Consider the following 18949-nt stretch of genomic DNA (forward strand, 5'->3'; position numbering starts at 1 on the left):
ATCAACCAGCCATCCTCCACTCCATCCATCTGGACCATCGAGCGCTGCACGGCACTCATCCGTGAACAAAACAGTTTTGAAATCAGTCTTCATGTAATGTTTGGCCCACTGGAGCCGTTTCTGCTTGTGTGAAGTGGATAGAGGAGGTCGACAGGATGGCGTATGCACAGCTGCAAACCTCTGAAGGACCCTGCATCTTGTTGTTCGGGGGACGTTGGAGGCACAAGCAGCTTCAAAAACTTGTCTGCTGCTATGACAAGGCTTTTTTGCCGCTGCTCTTTCAACCTGACGTAATTGCCTGTAGGAAAGAGTCCTCAATTTGCCCTTATCAGCACGCACACGTGTGTACTGTGAATCAGCTACATACTTCTTGATTGCCAAGACACTTCATCCTGATCATCGCACAATGTTGATTGTAGTCATGCCTTGACCTAAACACTCCACAATTTGTTGCTTCTCAGCAGCCGACACATCCTTTTTCTTTCCCATTTTGGCAGAAAATGTAGGCTGCTTAATAATGTGAGAGAGCCTTCTTAAGTAGTCTTGCCTTTCATTGGACACACCTGCCAAACTAATTAGCACAGGTGTCTGCAATTGCTTACAGTGATATAAAGAGCCCTGACACACATCACCATCAATGAGTTTAACTGACAAACAAACAAATTCTTCCCTTATCACTCCTAAACACTTTTTGTATAATAATTTGGAACGCAGTGTACATGTGCTTTTCCACAAAACACCAGTGGTTCACATAGTGAATCTTACAGTTCTAACTTGCCAACCGTGGTCTGTATGGAATTGTTCAATAAAGGGCCCAAAATTAAGATAACATAGATGGGAGAGGTCTCTATGAATAGGAATTCCTAAGTATTTGATACCCTGTGAGGGCCAGGCAAAGGGAAAGTTGGACTGGATGGAATCCTATATGGATTTGGGGAGGGAGACATCGAGGGCCTCAGACTTCGCTGCATTGATTTTAAAATTTTACCATGTAACAAAGTGATCTATTTCAGCCATAACAGCAGGGATGGATATATGTGATTGAGTGATATATACTAGGACATCATCAGCAAATAGAGAGCACTTGTACTCGGTGCCTCCCACCTCAATCCACCTAATATTGGGGTTATAGCGAATTGATGAGAGCAGGTGCTCCGTCACTAGGATGTATAAGAGAGGGGACAGAGGACATCCCTGCCTTGTCCCATTGGTGATTGTGAAAGGTGATGAAAATGTTCTGACGCACCCCCTGGGCCTTGGGACACCCGGAGCCGGACCCTTTTTGGTGGATGCTGGTGGTTGTAGTCTTCGTGGCGGCGACCCGGTTCCGTGGCTCAGGGCGGTCAAACCAGTGGCGGAACTATTTATGTGGTTTTCATGTTTAAATGTCCGACTACGCCACCCGTGGATTGCGGTCAGAGTGAACAGCCGCTACAGGGCAGACCGCTGAGGCTGGTGTTGTGGGTGCAGCAGAGCGTAGCATAACTCCCCACGGGAGGAGTATAGCCTCAGGGCAGTGTATGCGGAGGATGGGGGTGATGGTGCAGGGCAGCAGCAGTAACGACACGGAGTCAGTGATGCAGTCCAGGGCCTTTACTCACAGTTCTTATTATCCAGACCACGTCTGCAGGTAACGGCTGCCCACGTCGTACTGTGCTCACCAGGTGAGGGGCTCAGACAACTCCCAGATAACTTTGGAGCACTTCACAGGACCCCCTTTGTGTGTCCTTTGTCTGGCCTTTCTTACCAACACTTCTGTCCGGCTGCCTCGGGCCTCCTCTTGGTAAACTTGGCGCCAGTTTCCCTGACCCTATGTGGTGCCTTCCTAGCGGGTGTAGCGAGGGGCTGCGCCACATAAAATGTCAGAGCCTCCGGTTTCTAGCTGAGGGTCGTTTCCTGCCTCCACTAGTTCGGGGACCGGTCTCCCCCTTTGGCCTGACCCCTCCACGCAGGTGGATTCGGGCGTGCGGTGGCGACTCGCCCGTCCGCACCCCTGGGATCCCTTCATTCCTCATTCCTGGAGCCTTCTCCGCTCCTCTTCCTTCCTTCTCCCTCTTCCAGGCCTGGGCCTCTGTTACTAGGCCCGCCTCCGGAGCAGAGCTCATGCAGAGCCCCTGCTCCCTGCCACTTCTGCTCAGACTTCTCTGCACTGAACTAAGATGGTGCCCACCTTTTATACTCCCTTCTCAATGCACCCAGGAACTGCTTCCTCCCTGCTCCTGCACTACAGGGTTCCCCTTCCTCAGTGTTCCCTCCCCCCACTCCAGCCAGGGACAGGGACTGTCGTGCCCATCTCAGGGGCATATTGGTCGCCCTGCCCCACGGCAATGTGGTGTAATGCATGCAGGTGTCGGGTCCTGATCCACACTCCATCCTTACCTGAGAGTGAGATATCACACCTCTGGGTGAGGTGCAATACGTCTGTAGCAACCGAGCCCTCAGGGTGCTACAGTTCCATTTATCTTCAGTCTAGGTGACGTATTGCGATACAGGGCCGTGATTTTGGCTATAAAAGGGTCCCCTAGACCCCTACCCCAAGCTTTTTAAGAGAATCATATATGGCGTGCCAGGAGACTCTATGGAATGCTTTCTCAGCATCCAACGAGAGTATCTAATTACAAATTTTTAACTGCATCTAGCCCAGGAAATACTTTGTGCCTAGTAGCAGTGTCTGCTAGTCAGCGGATTATCCCGGCTGTTAAGCAAGCTACACCACCTGTAGTTTAGACACTTAATTTTTTCAAAGGAAATGCTTCGGGACCATGGGATACTTAGTGAAGAGCATCAGGAGGCACCCCAAGGCATAGGGGCTGGGACTGGCAGTAGGATGCCTTGCGGTGGACAGCCGAGCTCGATCCTTATAAAAGCTTTTTAACTGCAGCAGCTTTAGTGGACGCTACTGGAGCTGGAATTACCGCGGCTGCTGGCATGAGACTTGCCCTCCAATAGATCCTTGTAAATGGATTTAAAGTGTATTCATTCAAATTAGAGAGACAATTTAAATTAAAAAGCTTAGAGCTGCCTCCACCACAGGGGGGCTCGCTCGACCCACCAGCGGACAGGCACCAGTATTGGGAGAGGGGGGCTGGCCGTCAGGGTTCACCGCGGCTCTGGCACAAACCCGGCGACACGGAGGTGGCACGGGCAGGAGCGGACTGGCCGTGTCGGCTTCTCACTTTTTGGATTTTAGAAGGGCATGACATGCCTATATCTGTGTCTCCCCCTCCTTTTACTCCTCCACCTCTTTTATTTTCGCATGACTATATGTACTTGTCACTTTTCCATGTGTTAGTTATGTCTTCTGAGCAGTTTGTCAGCTTTTGGACACCTTTGAAGGTGTTTTCTATGTGTTTCTATGTGTTTTTGTTTGCCTGCCATTGGTTTTAACGGTGTTCGAAGGTGTTCGACGAACAGCTCGACGAACAGTTCGGCGAACACACGGGTGTTCGACGAACCGAACCGAACTCGAACACTACGGTGTTGGCTCAACACTAGTCAAGACGGACATCAGCCTGTGTCAGCATTTCCTTCACCAGACGGACTGCGGGATCACTGTCTTGTGTCTCCGCCCAGCTGTAGTGGGGTAAGGGATTGAAGGTAGCAGACCGCCTGTCCCTTACATGGTGGGAATACAGGGTAATCCCATGACGGTGGAACGTAGGGAGTTTGACTTCTTCCAGGTCTTCTGGATCTTCCCCTACGTCCGGTAAGTTTGGCATTCTGGACAGGGCATCCGCGTTGGCATTTGAGCTTCTCGCCCGGTATTTGATGGTGAATTCATAGTTGGACTGGCGGGCCATCCATCTCTGCTCCAGGGCGCCAAGTTTTGCAGTGTCCAGGTGTGTCAACGGGTTGTTATCCGTGTACACGGTGAACTTGGAAGAGGCAAGGTAATGCTTGAAACGTTGGGTCACTGCCCACCCTACTGCCAGGAACTCTAGCTTGAATGAGCTATAATTCTCAGGGTTTCTCTCTGTGGGCCATAGTTTTCGGCTGGCGTAAGCGATTACCCGTTCTTTGCCCTGCTGGATCTGGGACAGTACGGCTAATAGCCCGATGTTGCTCGCGTCTGTGTGGAGGATAAAGGGCTGGCCGTAGTCAGGGTACGCCAGGATTTCATCCCCCTTGAGGGCCATCTTCAGCTGGCGGAAGGACTCCTCTTCCAGCTTTTCCCACCTGAAGGGCGGCTTCTGGTTTTTGTCCTTCCTGGATTGACCTATCAGGATGTCCTGCGTAGGAGCTGCCATTTTGGTGAAACCGGGAATGAATCTTCGGTAGTAGCCTACCAACCCGAGGAACTGCCGCACTTCCTTTATGCTGGAGGGTCTTGGCCAGTCTTTAATCACGGTCATCTTATCGGGGTCGGGAGCCACTCCGTCAGCACTCACCACGTGTCCCAGGTACTGTACCTTTGGTTTCAGCAGGTTACACTTGGAGGGTTTCACCTTTAGGCCGTAGCTTGCCAGGGCGTCAAACACTTCTGCCAGGTGTTTCAGATGGTCCTCGTAGGTTTTGGAATAAATGATGACATCGTCCAGGTATAACAGGACCGTCTCTAAATTCCGGTGTCCCAGACAGCATTCCATCTACCACTGGAAGGTTCCTGGTGCGTTGCAGAGCCCGAACGGCATACAGTTGAATTCGCTGAGACCCATCGGGGTGGTGAATGCAGTCTTCTCCTTGTCTGCCTCTGCTACAGGAACCTGCCAGTACCCGCTAGTAAGATCCAAAGTGGAGAAGAAGTTAGCAGATTTTAATGCAGCTAAAGATTCTTCTATTCTAAGTAACAGGTACACATCTTTGTGTGTGATGCGATTGACCTTTCTGTAGTCTACACACATTCTCATTGTGTTGTCCTTCTTTTTCACTAGAACTAGAGGAGCTGCCCAAGGGGCTACAGCTGTCCCTGATTACCCCAGCCTCCTTCATGTCCCGCAACATCCCCTTTGCATGCTGATAGTGTGCAGGGGGTTCAGGTCGGTATCTTTACTTTATGGGTGGATGGTCTCCTGTGGGGATGTGATGTTCTACCCCCTTTACTCGCCCGAAGTCTAGCGGGTGTTTACTAAAGACTCTTTCGTAGTCCTGAACCACCCGGTAGACTCCCTGTTTTTGGTGTGAGGGAGTGGAGTCAGTACCCAAATGCAGTTGCAGACACCAGTCCTGCATTTGTTTCTTAGAGCCGTTACCTTCCTCTGGTTGAGATGGAGGCAAAGGTTCCACGGGCCTTACAGAATTTTGGTTTATGGTGAACAATTTGGCTAGCGTGGCATACCGGGGCAGATATACTTCTCTCTCCCCGATATTTATGATGCGGACAGGCACCCTCCCATGGCGTACATTGAACACCCCCCGTGCTGTCAAAATGGTGGGCCTACTTTCTGAGTAAACGGGTTCCACCATTGCTTGGTAGTCTCTACCTCTTAGACCAATAGCTGTCTGGCACCATATCATCATCTCACTTTTCGGGGGCATGGCAATAGGGAACGGGTCACACATTCTCACGCTACCAATCTCACCACCAGATAGTTCCACCTGTTTCCGTTTCATCAGTGTCCGGATCTCCTTTTGCAGGACATGCTGCTGGCTGGAACTGGCGTTCATGGCAACCTGCTGTAAAATGAGAATTATCTCTGCAAGACAATTTTCAATCACGTTAGTACCCAAGGTTATTTTAGGGTGACTCTCACGACGGTCAATGTCCACGATAATCAGTCCTTGTGCCGCCAGTTCAACTTTACCGATTTTAATGGTCACCTCTTTGAATCCCACCTGCGGCACGGGCTGACCATTGCTGGCGATGATACTCAGGTCATCATCTGGGTAGCGGGTTATGTCCGAGTCATTCCAGTACCGCTTAAAGAGCACATAAGGGATGGTAGTTACCTGTGACCCGGTGTCTAGTAGGGCACTCATTGGAATGCCATCCAGTACCACAGGCAAGACTGGACATACCCCTACATATTTATCACGCCAGTTTGAGGGGCCTGATGATCTTATGCCTTGGGGTTGGCCCTCTGCCCCTGGTTGTGCCCGTTTAAATGACAGTACCTTGCCATATATCCGGGTTGATTGCAGCGGCGGCAGATGGGTTGTCCGTCCTCGTTGTATCTGTCGCTGGGTCTTCCTCTGGACGTTGGGATCCTCCTCTGTCGGCGCCACAGGACATCCTCCGGTCCGGACGCCAGCTGGATCTTTCCTGGAGGAGAGACCTGTAAAGACTGCACAGTTCTGGTTAGCGCAGCTACGCTTTTAGTCAGCTCTTGGACCTGATAGTGCAGGTTTGTAGCCGGGTTGTTGTCCAAAGCCTGCGCACCAGCTCCTACAGACTCTGTAGACAAGGGCGCCGCCTCCTGATGATAGGTAATAGCAGGGCGCCGGTGGGTTACAGCGCTACCCGGTGCCGGTTCTCGGAGCACCCGGATGGCCCTGTCTTTGAACTTTGCAAAGTCTAAGCCAGGGTTCTGCAAGGCCATTGCACGTAACTGGGTTCAGTGGGCGTTGGACAGCAGACCCTCAATGAATTGCTCAGTTAACAGTTCATCTGCATTCCGCACACTGTCAGGGTCTGCCTGTTTAATGGCTCCCAGGACCTCTTGCAAACTCAAAGCATAGTCTCTTATACTGTCTTGGGCCCGCTGCTTGCACCCATAAAATCTCATTTTGATCTCGGCTGAGGTGCGGGTATCAAAAGTGTCCTTCAGACGGGCCAAGATCTCCTTTACGATCTCCTTGACACGGACTGACCAGGACTTTACTTCACGCTGGGCTGCGCCGGTGAACTGGCCTATCAATATGCACACTTTCTGTCCCTCCGTCAGGGGGTATACTTTAAATAGGCTGTACAGTCTCTCTTTAAAGTCGCTTAGGGTATGCGACTCCCCTGAGTATTGGGGCAGCCAGGCCGCTCCGGGGATGTATGGTATTGTGAACGGCATTACTGCGGCAGTGGCCGCGCTGGTGGTAGAGGGTCCCTCCGTGTCCGTCATCTTCCTCCCCCCCTAGTTAAGTGTGGCCTACCTTCCGTCGATCCTCTTCCGTAGGCCGTGGCTCCGCTGGTGCTGCTCCGGGCGAGGACCTTGCGTCGCGTCCTTGTGACGTCAGCGTCGCTCTCTCTCCTTCCAGGACCTTGCGCAGCGTCGGTGCGTAGGGCGGGGCTTCAGGTCTCGCGTGGTTTGGACGTCCACGCCCCTCTTCTTCCCGCGCGGTGTCCTGAAGATGGCGTCCGATGGCGGGAAAATGGCTGAAGACGGAGGGAAATGACTGAAGATGGCGAGAAACGGCTCCGGATGGCGGGAAACTTCACTAAGGTAAGTACAAAGTCTTTTTCAGGCAGGCAATACCCGTTTGTGGCGGGTTGGTCAAAATCCTGCCAACTACGCCAAAAAGCTGACTCGCCCCCTGGGCCGTGGGGCACCCGGGACCGGACTTCAGGGCAATGCTGGGAGTAGTAGTTGCGACCCGGTCCCGTGGCTCAGGGTGGTCAGACCAGTGGCAGTCTTTTATAGGGTTTTTATGATTTAATGTCCGACTACGCCACCCGTGGATTGCGGTCAATAAGAACCGCCGCTGCTGAGCAGACCTCTGAGGCTGATGTTGTGAGGGCAGCAGAGTGTAGTATAACTCCCCACGGGAGGAGTATAGCCTCAGGGTGGTGAGTGTGGATGATGGGAGTGATGGTGCACGAGCGCAGCAGGAATGACTCAGAGGTTTTGCAGTGCAGTTCAGGGTCTTTACTGATGATGATAAGGCAGACCCTCCCAGGAGTACTGGCTAGCATAAGAGGCCTGGTCAGTCTGTGAGCAAACTGGAGTTCCCCTGGCCAGGTGGAGTTGTAGGCCTCCCCGTCTATCTGCACTCTTCCTGGCTACCTTGCTGTAAGCGAGTGGAAGTAGCCCACGTCCCTGAGTGTACCGTGTGGTGCTCACCCATATGGCTGGTGACTTGGGGCCTTCTGATAGCCCCTGCTCCTCGATGGCGGTGCTGGTCCCTTGCTCGTGACTGAGCCTCCGGGCTTCTATGGCCAGAGGACCTGAAATCCCCTGCTGGCGGGTTTCTGCTGCTGGGTATATATATGTCCCCACAGCCTTGGACTCCTGTGTCTGGTTCTTAGTTTCTTCTGCCAGGACGAACTCTGCTTAGCTCAAGTCCCTGGTCTTCAGCTCCTGCTTCTACAGAGCTCCTCGCTGTTACTTTCCCTGTGTCTGGAACTAACTCCAGGCTCTGACTGAACTAACCCCGCCCCAGATCCAGTTTATATAGGGCAGGTTTCTCCCCTATCTGGTCTGGGACAGGAGGTGTTGCATGTTTAAGGGCTCCTGACCAGTAAACCTCCCACTTGCTCTCAGACGTAATATTTCTATTACTGTGGTAATCAGACCCCTGGGGTGCCACATCTAAATAGGTGCCTTGGGGAGTCTAGTTTCCAAAATGGGGTCACTTGTGGGGGAGCTCCAATGTTTAGGCACACAGGAGCTCTTCAAACGCGACATGGTTCCAATTTGTTAGCGGACACCATGTAGCGTTTGGAGAGCCCCTGTGTGTCTAAACATTGGAGCTCCGCCACAAGTGACCCCATTTTGGAAACTAGACCCCCCAAGGCACCTATCTAGATGCATAGTGAGCACTTGGAACTCCAAGGTGCTTCACAAATTGATTCGTAAAAATGAAAAAGTGTTTTTTTTTCCACTTTTTCATTTTTACGAATCAATTTGTGAAGCACCTGGGGGTTCCAAGTGCTCACTATGCATCTAGATAGGTGCCTTGGGGGGTCTAGTTCCAAAATGGGGTCACTTGTGGGGGAGCTCCAATGTTTAGACACACAGGGGCTCTCCAAACGCAACATGGTGTCCGCTAACAATTTGAGCCGATTTTCCATTCAATTTGTTAGCGGACACCATGCTGCATTTGGAGAGACCCTGTGTGCCTAAACATTGGAGCTCCCCCACAAGTGACCCCATTTTGGAAACTAGACCCCCAAGGCACCTATCTAGATGCATAGTGAGCACTTGAAACCCCCAGGTGCTTCACAAATTGATTCGTAAAAAGGTAAAAGTGTTTTTTTTTTCACTTTTTCATTTTTACGAATCAATTTGTGAAGCACCTGGGGGTTCCAAGTGCTCACTATGCATCTAGATAGGTGCCTTGGGGGGTCTAGTTTCCAAAATGTGGTCAATTGTGGGGGAGCTCCAATGTTTAGGCACACAGGGGCTCTCCAAACGCGACATGGTTCCAATTTGTTAGCGGACACCATGTAGCGTTTGGAGAGCCCCTGTGTGTCTAAACATTGGAGCTCCCCCACAAGTGACCCAATTTTGGAAACTAGACCCCCCAAGGCACCTATCTAGATGCATAGTGAGCACTTGGAACCCCCAGGTGCTTCACAAATTGATTCGTAAAAATGAAAAAGTGGAAAAAAAAACACTTTTTAATTTTTACGAATCAATTTGTGAAGCACCTGGGGGTTCCAAGTGCTCACTATGCATCTAGATAGGTGCCTTGGGGGGTCTAGTTTCCAAAATGGGGTAACTTGTTGGGGAGCTACAATGTTTAGGCATACAGGGGCTCTCCAAACGCAACATGGCGTCCGCTAACAATTTGAGCCGATTTTCCATTCAATTTGTTAGCGGACACCATGTCGCGTTTGGAGAGCCCCTGATGTGCCTAAACAGTGGAGCTCCCCCACAAGTGACCCCATTTTGTAAACTATACCCCTCAAGGATTTTATTAAGGTGTATAGTGAACATTTTGAACCCAGAGGTACGACACAGAATTTGATAACATTAGGTCATCATATTGAATAAGTTGTCATTAGTCTTGAGCGCAAGTGCTCGCTACTTGAGTTTGCATCGGGTACTCAGGTATGCACCATGTACTACGTGTGCTCGAGTGACATGCTCAAGTCCCTGCCCCGCATGTTTCACGGTTATTAGACACCCAAAAAAAACATGCGGGGTTCGCTCGTGCATGGCAGGCAATCCCCGCAAAGTTTTTTTGGCCGCGAAGCATATGGGGCGGAGACTCGAGCATGTCACTCAAATACCCACGATACCCAATGCATACCCGAGCACCCGATGCAAACTCAAGTATCGAGCACTTGCGCTCAACACTAGTCGCCATATCGTCATCTTTTTTTCTTACTTTTGAAAAAAATCCCAACCCCATCACAACCCTCACCTCAAACCCAGCCCTAACCCTAGCCCTAACCCTAGCCCAACCCTAACCCGAGAGTTTATTTTTTACGCCGTTCCTCGTGCGGTATAAGTGATTAGACGACTTTATTCTTCGGGTCAGTGCGATTACAGTGATACCAGAATCATATGGGGTTTTTATGACTGACAGCTGTCACACACTAAAAGACGCATTTTTTGTAAAATCTAGTTTTTGCATCGCCATATTTTGAGAGCTATAATTTTTCCAGATTTTGGCAGACAGTCATGTGACGGCTTGTTTTTTGCGGGATGAGTTGACGTTGTTATTGGTGCCGTATACAGATTTAAGCAGAAAAAGGTTGTGTCTGTGTGAGTTTCTTTAAAAAATTGAATAAATAAAATAAATAAATTATATATTATATATATTATATTACTATGATAATAATTTATTAGTACATTTTCTCTACAGTAATTGGATACAATTTTTTATTATAATATTTTAGACTTCTTATACTAATAAAAAACTATACAGAGTAATAATGTGTATAGAGCACACTAACAGTTGCTCTATGGAACGCTCGCTCTGTCTGCAACTAACTTTCCTACATTCATGATCTTTCATTACTAACAAACTTTCCTTCTTCGTCATCACCGAAACCTGGCTTATCCCTTCTGACACGGCCTCTCCAGTCGCACTTTCGTATGGCTGATTCCACCTTTCCCACACCACCTGCCTCAGCGGCAAACATGGTGGAGGCGTAGGTTTTCTCCTGTCAGACACCTGCGCCTTCACCCAAATCCCACTACCTCCCTCCATTACTCTCCCTTCTTTTGAGGTGCGCTGTGTGCGCATCTACTCCCCCTCCAACCTCCCACTGGCTGTTATTTACTGCCCACCAGGGCCAGCCACCACTTTCTTCGACCACTTCACCACCTGGCTGCTTCACTTGCTCTCCAGTGACATCCACACTATCATCATGGGCGACTTCAACATCCCCATTGACACTTCCCACTCATCTGTCTCTAAGCTCCTATCCCTCACTTCCTCCTTCGGCCTTACTCAATCGTCTGCTGCAGCCACTCACAAAGATGGCCACATCCTAGACCTCATCTTCACCCGCCTCTGTTCCCTATCTAACCTCTCTAACTCACCTCTCCCTCTTTCTGACCACAACCTGCTTACATTCTCTGCCCTCTCCTCTCCAGGGCCACAGTCCCCACTTCACAAACTTGCACACCCTCACAGAAATTTCAAACACCTTGATCTACACTCACTCTCTGAATCCGTTTTCCCTCTTACAGGCATAAATTCCTTACATGACACAGATGTTGCTGCTGCTTTATATAACACCAGAACAGCTGGAGCTCTCGATTCGTTCGCCCCTCTGACACATACCAAAGCTCGCACACTCAATAGGCAACCCTGGCACATCAACCTGACTAAAGAACTGCGTAGGTCCACTAGGGTTGATGAGCGGAGATGGAAAAGATCCCACTCTAAATGAGCACTTCATCAAATAATCCCTCACTATTTTCAAGTCCACCCTCACAGCAGCAAAACAAACATACTTCTCATCTCTCATATCCTCTCTTTATCACAACCCCAAACACCTATTCAACACTTTCAATTTTCTCCTCCGTCCTCCAGCGCCTCCTCCCTCTCCTTTCATCTCAGCAGAAGAGTTTGCCTCATTCTTCAAGCAGAAAATTGACACCATCAGACAAGGCTTTTCCATAAAGTCCCCACAGCCCCTCCTCATATCTACTCAACCTTCCTCCTCCAAAACCAACTTCTCCACCATTACAGAAGATCAGGTTTCCTCTTTACTCTCCAAATCACACCTCACCACCTGCAAACTTGACCCAATCCCTTCCCACCTCACCCCTAACATTACCACAGTCTTCATCCCAACTCTAACCCACCTCTTCAACCTGTCACTAACAACCGGCATCTTCCACTCATGTTTCAAACATGCCTCAATCACAACCATCCTCAAAAAGCCCTCCCTTGACCCCTTCTCTCTGACTAGCTATCGCCCCATATCACTTCTCCCCTATGCCTCAAAACTACTAGAACAACATGTCCACCTTGAACTGTCCTCCCACCTCTCCTCATGCTCCCTCTTCGACCACTTACAATCTGGCTTCCGACCACATCACTCCACTGAAACTGCCCTGACTAAAGTCACCAAAGACCTACTAACTGCCAAATTCAAGCGACACTACTCCGTCTTCCTACTCTTGGACCTGTCATCTGCCTCCAATACAGTGGACCATTCCCTCTTACTACAGATTCTCTCATCTCTTGGCATCACGGACTTGGCCCTATCTTGGATCTCTTCATACCTAACAGACCGGACATTCAGCGTCTCCCACTCACACACCACCTCCTCATCTCGCCCCCTATCTGTCAGTGTCCCCCAAGGCTCAGTTCTAGGGCCCCTGCTCTTCTCCATCTACACCTTCGGCCTAGGACAGCTCATAGAGTCTCATGGCTTTCAGTATCACCTCTATGCTGATGACACACAGATCTACCTCTCTAGACCTGATATCAACTCCTTACGAACCAGAATCCCACAATGTCTGTCTGCTATTTTATCCTTCCTCTCTGCTAGATTTCTAAAAGTTAACTTGGATAAAACTATATTCATCATCTTTCCCCCACCTCACTTAACCTATCCCCAATCTGACCTATCCATCAAAGTTAATAGTAGCCCACTCTCCCCAGTCTCACTAGCTCGCTGCCTCGGGGTAACCATGGACTCTGACCTCTCCTTCAAACCACATATCCAAACCGTTTAGACTTTCTGCCGACTCCAACGCATAAATATCTCCTGGATCCGCACATTCCTCAGCAAAGACTCTGCAAAAACACTAGTGCATGCCCTCATCTCCCACCTCGACTACTGCAACCTCCTGCTCTGTGGCCTCCCTTCTAACACTTTTGCACACCTCCAATCTATACTAAACTCTGTCCCCCCACTACTCCCCAGCCTCTCCCCTCTGTCAATCCCTTCACTGGTTCCCCATTGCCCAGAGACTCAAGTTCAAGACCCTAACTCTGGCATACAAAGCTATCCACAACCTGTCTCCTCCATACATCTATGACCTAGTCTCACAGTACCTACCTACACGCAACCTCCGATCTTCACAAGATCTCCTTCTCTACTCCCCTCTTCCCACAATTGCATACAAGATTTCTCCCGTGCATCCCCCCTACTCTGGAACTCTCTAACCCAACATATCAGAATTTTTAGAAAATAGCAAAAGGCAATGGTACTCACCAGCCAAGGTTTCAAGAAAAAATGCACAACAGGACACGGCATTCTGCACCTGTGTTACCTTCTTCTAACAAAAGGGGGCCAGCCGTGTCCTGGTGTGCATTTTTTCTTGAAACCTTGGCTGGTGAGTTCCATTGCCTTTTGCTATTTTCTAAAAATTCTGTCTATTGTTCTGGCTATGCTGTCTGTTTTCCCAACATATCAGACTCTTGACTACCGTGTAAACCTTCAAATGGAACCTGAAGACCCACCTCTTCCGACAAGGCTTACAACCTGCAGTAACCACCGCTCCACCATACCGCTGCATGACCAGCTCTACTCTCACCTACTGTATCCTCGCCCATCCCTTGTAGATTGTGAGCCCTTGCGGGCAGGGTCCTCTCTCCTCCTGTACCAGTCGCTGACTCGTTTTGTTCAAGATTATTGTAAGTGTTTCTGCTATGTATACCTCTTTTTCACATGTAAAGTGCCATGGAATAAATGGCACTATAATAATAAAAATAATTTATTTCATTCTCAAACCACCCACTCATCTAATTCACTTACTATGCAGTCCTTTTTTTTTTTTCCCTTCCAATACATAATCATTTCTAACCGGGATCCACAAAAGGGCCAACAAGTGCTAAGCATCTCTGGGAACTCCTTCAAGATTGTTGGAAGACCATTTCCGGTGACTACCTCTTGAAGCTCATCAAGAGAATGCCAAGAGTGTGCAAAGCAGTCATCAAAGCAAAAGGTGGCTACTTTGAAGAACCTAGAATATAAGACATATTTTCAGTTGTTTTACACTTTTTTGTTAAGTATATAATTCCACGTGTTAATTCATAGTTTTGATGCCTTCAGTGTGAATGTACAATTTTCATACTCATGAAAATACAGAAAAATCTTTAAATGAGAAGGTGTGTCCAAACTTTTGGTCTGTACTGTATATATATATATATATATATATATATAAATTATTTTTCCAACTCTTCTGCTGACTTTATTTAATAATTAAATGATATGTATGTTTTGGCTGTATTTTCGTTTTTTTATGTTAGAACTTTGTCCTTGACCTCAGGTGACTGTATATCCCCTCCCTCCTCTCCTTGGCACCTTTTTTTAAATTGTTCATGTACTTAACCACTTATATGTTATCCGTTGCTTTTATTTGTGGTTTGCACTGAAGAAGGAGTCAGAGTGACTCCGAAATGCGTTGACATTAAACCAGCATTTCTTCATTTCATCGTGGCTTGTCATTTAATCAGCAGCGCAGGATACTTCCATTGCCTTTGGCACATTTTTAGAAACTCCTTTCTCTGGTATATATTTGAACTGTTTGTAACCACTTTAAGGACCCTGAAGAGCTCATCATTACTGGAAAAGTTCTACTGCACCGGTGCATCTTTTTTTTATCCTCTAAGATACATCTCTTCTTTTTACTTCATTATCAACTGGGATGCTGTGACTAAAACCACCCTCTAGAATATGAAGCTCAAGGGCGGATATATAGCCAATAAAGCTACACCGGGGCCCAGAGGGAGAGGGGTCCTTTCAACTAGAAAAAGGCCATGAGCTCTGTAATACAGTTAAAACCAGAAGTTTACATACACTATATAAAAAGACATATATGTATGTTTTTATCAATATCTGACATGAAATCAGAATAAACCTTTCCCGTTTTAGGTCAATTAGGATTACCATAATTTTTAATATTTGCCAAATGGTAGAATAATGAGAGAGAGAGAGAATGTTTTAAGGGATTTTTATTACTTACTGCTAAGTCAAAAGTTTACATACATTTCATTAGTATTTGGTACCATTGCCATTAAACTGAATGACTCGGGCCAAACATTTGGAATATCCTTCCACAAGCTTCTCACAATAGATGGTCGGAATATAGGCCCATTCCTCCTGACAAAACTGGTGCAACTGATCCAGGTTTGTAGGTAGCCTTGCCTTTTCAGCTTTGCCCATCAGTTTTTAATAGGATTAAGATCAGGGCTTTGTGATGGCCACTCCAAAACATTGGCTTTGTTATACTTAAGCTACTTTGTTACAATTTTGGCAGTATGCTTCTGTTCATTGTCCATTTGGAAGACCCATTTCTGCCCAAGCTTTAACTTCCTGGTTGATATCTTGAGATGTTGCTTCAGTATTGCCACATAATCTTCTTTTCTCACTAAGTACACTATGTTATTTAAATGCACTTTGCTTTTTACTTATGTAGTTACAGCTTTTTACTTATGCAGCTATGTATGCTCATTTTGTTTCTTTTAAGTTTTGTTTGCTTAATGGCCAGTGTGAACATGCTCACTGTGTTTTTTCTTTGGATTTGTTTGCATTTTGTGTCCGCCCTCCCCCACCCCCGCAGAAATGTAGGAATTTTTGCAAATTTATTATAAAAGAAAAACTGAAATATCACATGGTCATAAGTATTCAGACCCTTTGCTCAGTATTGAGTAGAAGCACCCTTTTGAGATAGTACAGCCATGAGTCTTCTTGGGAATGATGCAAGTTTTTCAAACCTGGATTTGGGGATCATCTGCCTTTCTTCCTTGCAGATACTCTCCAGTTCCATCAGGTTGGATGGTGAACGTTGGTGGACAGCCATTTTCAGGTCTCTCCAGAGATGCTCAATTGAGTTTAGGTCAGGGCTCTGGCTGGGCCAGTCAAGAATGGTCACAGAGTTGTTCTGAAGCCACTCCTTTGTTATTTTAGCTGTGTGCTTAGGGTCATTGTCTTGTTGGAAGGTGAACCTTCGGCCAAGTCTGAGGTCCAGAGCATTCTGGAAGAGGTTTTCATCCAGGATATCTCTGTACTTGACCACATTCATTTTTGCTTCAAGTGCAACCAGTCATCCTGTCCCTGCAGCTGAAAAACACCCCCATAGTATGATTATGCCACCATCATGTTTCACTGTTGGGATTGCATTGGGCAGGTGATGAGCAGTGCCTGGTTTTCTCCACGCATACCGCTTAGAATTATCACCACTGGTGGGAGGGCTGCAGTGATAGCTGACTTTATGGAACTTTCTCCCATCTCCCTACTGCTTCTCTGGAGCTCAGCCACAGTGATCTTGGTATTCTTCTTTACCTCTCTCACCAAGGCTCTTCTCCCACGATTGCTCAGTTTGGCTGGATGGCCAGGTCTAGGAAGACTACTGGTAGTCCCAAACTTCTTCCATTTAGGATTATGGAAGCCACTGTGCTCTTAGGAACCTTGAGTAATGCAGAAATTCTTTTATAACCTTGGCCAGATCTGTGCCTTGCCACAATTCTGACTCTGAACTCCTTGGGCAGTTCCTTTGAGCTCATGATTCTCATTTGGTCTGACATGCACTGTGAGCTGTGAGGTCTTATATAGACAGGTGTGTGCCTTTCCAAATCAAGTCCTATCAGTTTAATTAAACACAGCTGGACTCCAATGAAGGAGTAGAACCATCTCAAGGAGGATCACAAAGAAATGGACAGCATGTGACTTAAATATGAGTGTCTGAGCAAAGGGTCTGAATACTTATGACCATGTGATATTTCAGTTTTTCTTTTTTAATAAATTTGCAAAAATTTCTACATTTCTGTTTTTTTTCAGTCAAGATGGGGTGCAAAGTGTACTTTAATGAGAAAAAGCAACAAACTTTTTAGAATTTACCAAATGTCTGCAATGAAACAAAGAGTGAAAAATTTAAAGGGTCTGAATACTTTCCGTACCCACTGTATATATATATATATATATACTGTATATATATATATATATATATATATATATACATACAGTATATATATATATATATATATATATATATATATATTTATAGTGTCCCATGGCCATGGTGTCCTGAGTTTGGGACCCGGTCCTTTGTCTGCCCTTATTCACACATGCATCAACTCTGACATATGGTAAGATTTTTAATAATAGACAGTGTAAGAACTGCCCCGAATAGGGTCACCTTGTCACTGGTGGGATGGCATTTATTTTTATCAAAAATAGTTTACTAAGTACCCTATGTTATTTAAATGCAATTTACTTATTTTATTACAGCAGGGTATATGCTCATTTTGTTTCTTTAATTTTTTTTTCACGTGTGTATATATAGTATATGAGCCTCTGCATGTGCCTGTGTATATGAGCCTGTGTATATATAGTATTTGTGTGTATGTGCCTGTGTATATACAGTGGTGGCCAAAAGTATTGGCAACCCTGCAATTCTGTCAGATAATACTCAGTTTCTTCCTGAAAAAGATTGCAATCACAAATTCTTTGGTATTATTATCTTCATTTAATTTGCTTGCAAGGAAAAAACACAAAAGAGAATGAAGCAAAAATCAAATCATTGATCATTTCACACAAAACTCCAAAGATGGGCCAGACAAAAGTATTGGCACCCTCAGCCTAATACTAGGTTGCACAACCTTTAGCCAAAATAACTGCGAACAACCACTTCCGGTAACCATCAATGAGTTTCTTACAATGCTCTGCTGGAATTGTAGACCATTCTTCTTTGGCAAACTGCTCCAGGTCCCTGATATTTGAAGGGTGCCTTCTCCAAACTGCCATTTTGAGATCTCTCCACAGGTGTTCTATGGGATTCAGGTCTGGACTCATTGCTGGTCACCTTAGAAGTCTCCAGTGCTTTCTCTCAAACCATTTTATAGTGCTTTTGGAAGTGTGTTTTGGGTCATTGTCCTGCTGGAAGACCCATGACCTCTGAGGGAGACCCAGCTTTCTCACACTGGGCCCTACATTATGCTGCAAAATTTGTTGGCTGTCTTCAGACTTCATAATGCCATGCACACGGTGAAGCAGTCCAGTGCCAGAAGCAGCAAAGCAACCCCATAACATCAGGGAACCTCCGCCATGTTTGACTATAGGGACCGAGTTCTTTTCTTTGAATGCCTCTTTTTTTTTCCTGTACACTCTATGTTGATGCTTTTTCCCAAATAGCTCTACCTTTGTCTCATCTGACCAAAGAACATTCTTCCAAAATGTTTTAGGCTTTCTCAGGAGGTAAGTTTTGGCAAACTCCAGCCTGGCTTTTTTATGTCTCGGGGTAAGAAGTGGGGTCTTCCTGGGTATCCTACCATACAGTCCCTTTTCATTCAGATGCCGACGGATAGTACGGGTTGACACTGTTGTACCCTCGGACTGCAGGGCAGCTTGAACTTGTTTGGATGTTAGTCGAGGTTCTTTATCCACCATCCGCAAAATCTTGCGTTGAAATCTCTCGTCAATTTTTCTTTTACATCCACATCTAGGGAGGTTAGCCACAGTGCCATGGGCTTTAAACTTCTTGATGACACTGCACACGGAAGACACAGGAACATTCAGGTCTTTGGAGATGGACTTGTAGCCTTGAGATTGCTCATGCTTCCACACAATTTGGTTTCTCAAGTCCTCAGACAGTTCTTTGGTCTTCTTTCTTTTCTCCATGCTCAATGTGGTACACACAAGGACACAGGACAGAGGTTGAGTCAACTTTAATCCATGTTAACTGGCTGCAAGTGTGATTTAGTTATTGCCAACACCTGTTAGGTGCCA

Source organism: Phyllobates terribilis, unplaced genomic scaffold, assembly GCF_046119375.1.
Source record: "Phyllobates terribilis strain yellow unplaced genomic scaffold, ASM4611937v1 Scaffold_4__5_contigs__length_816908805, whole genome shotgun sequence".
Taxonomy (NCBI): Eukaryota; Metazoa; Chordata; class Amphibia; order Anura; family Dendrobatidae; genus Phyllobates; species Phyllobates terribilis.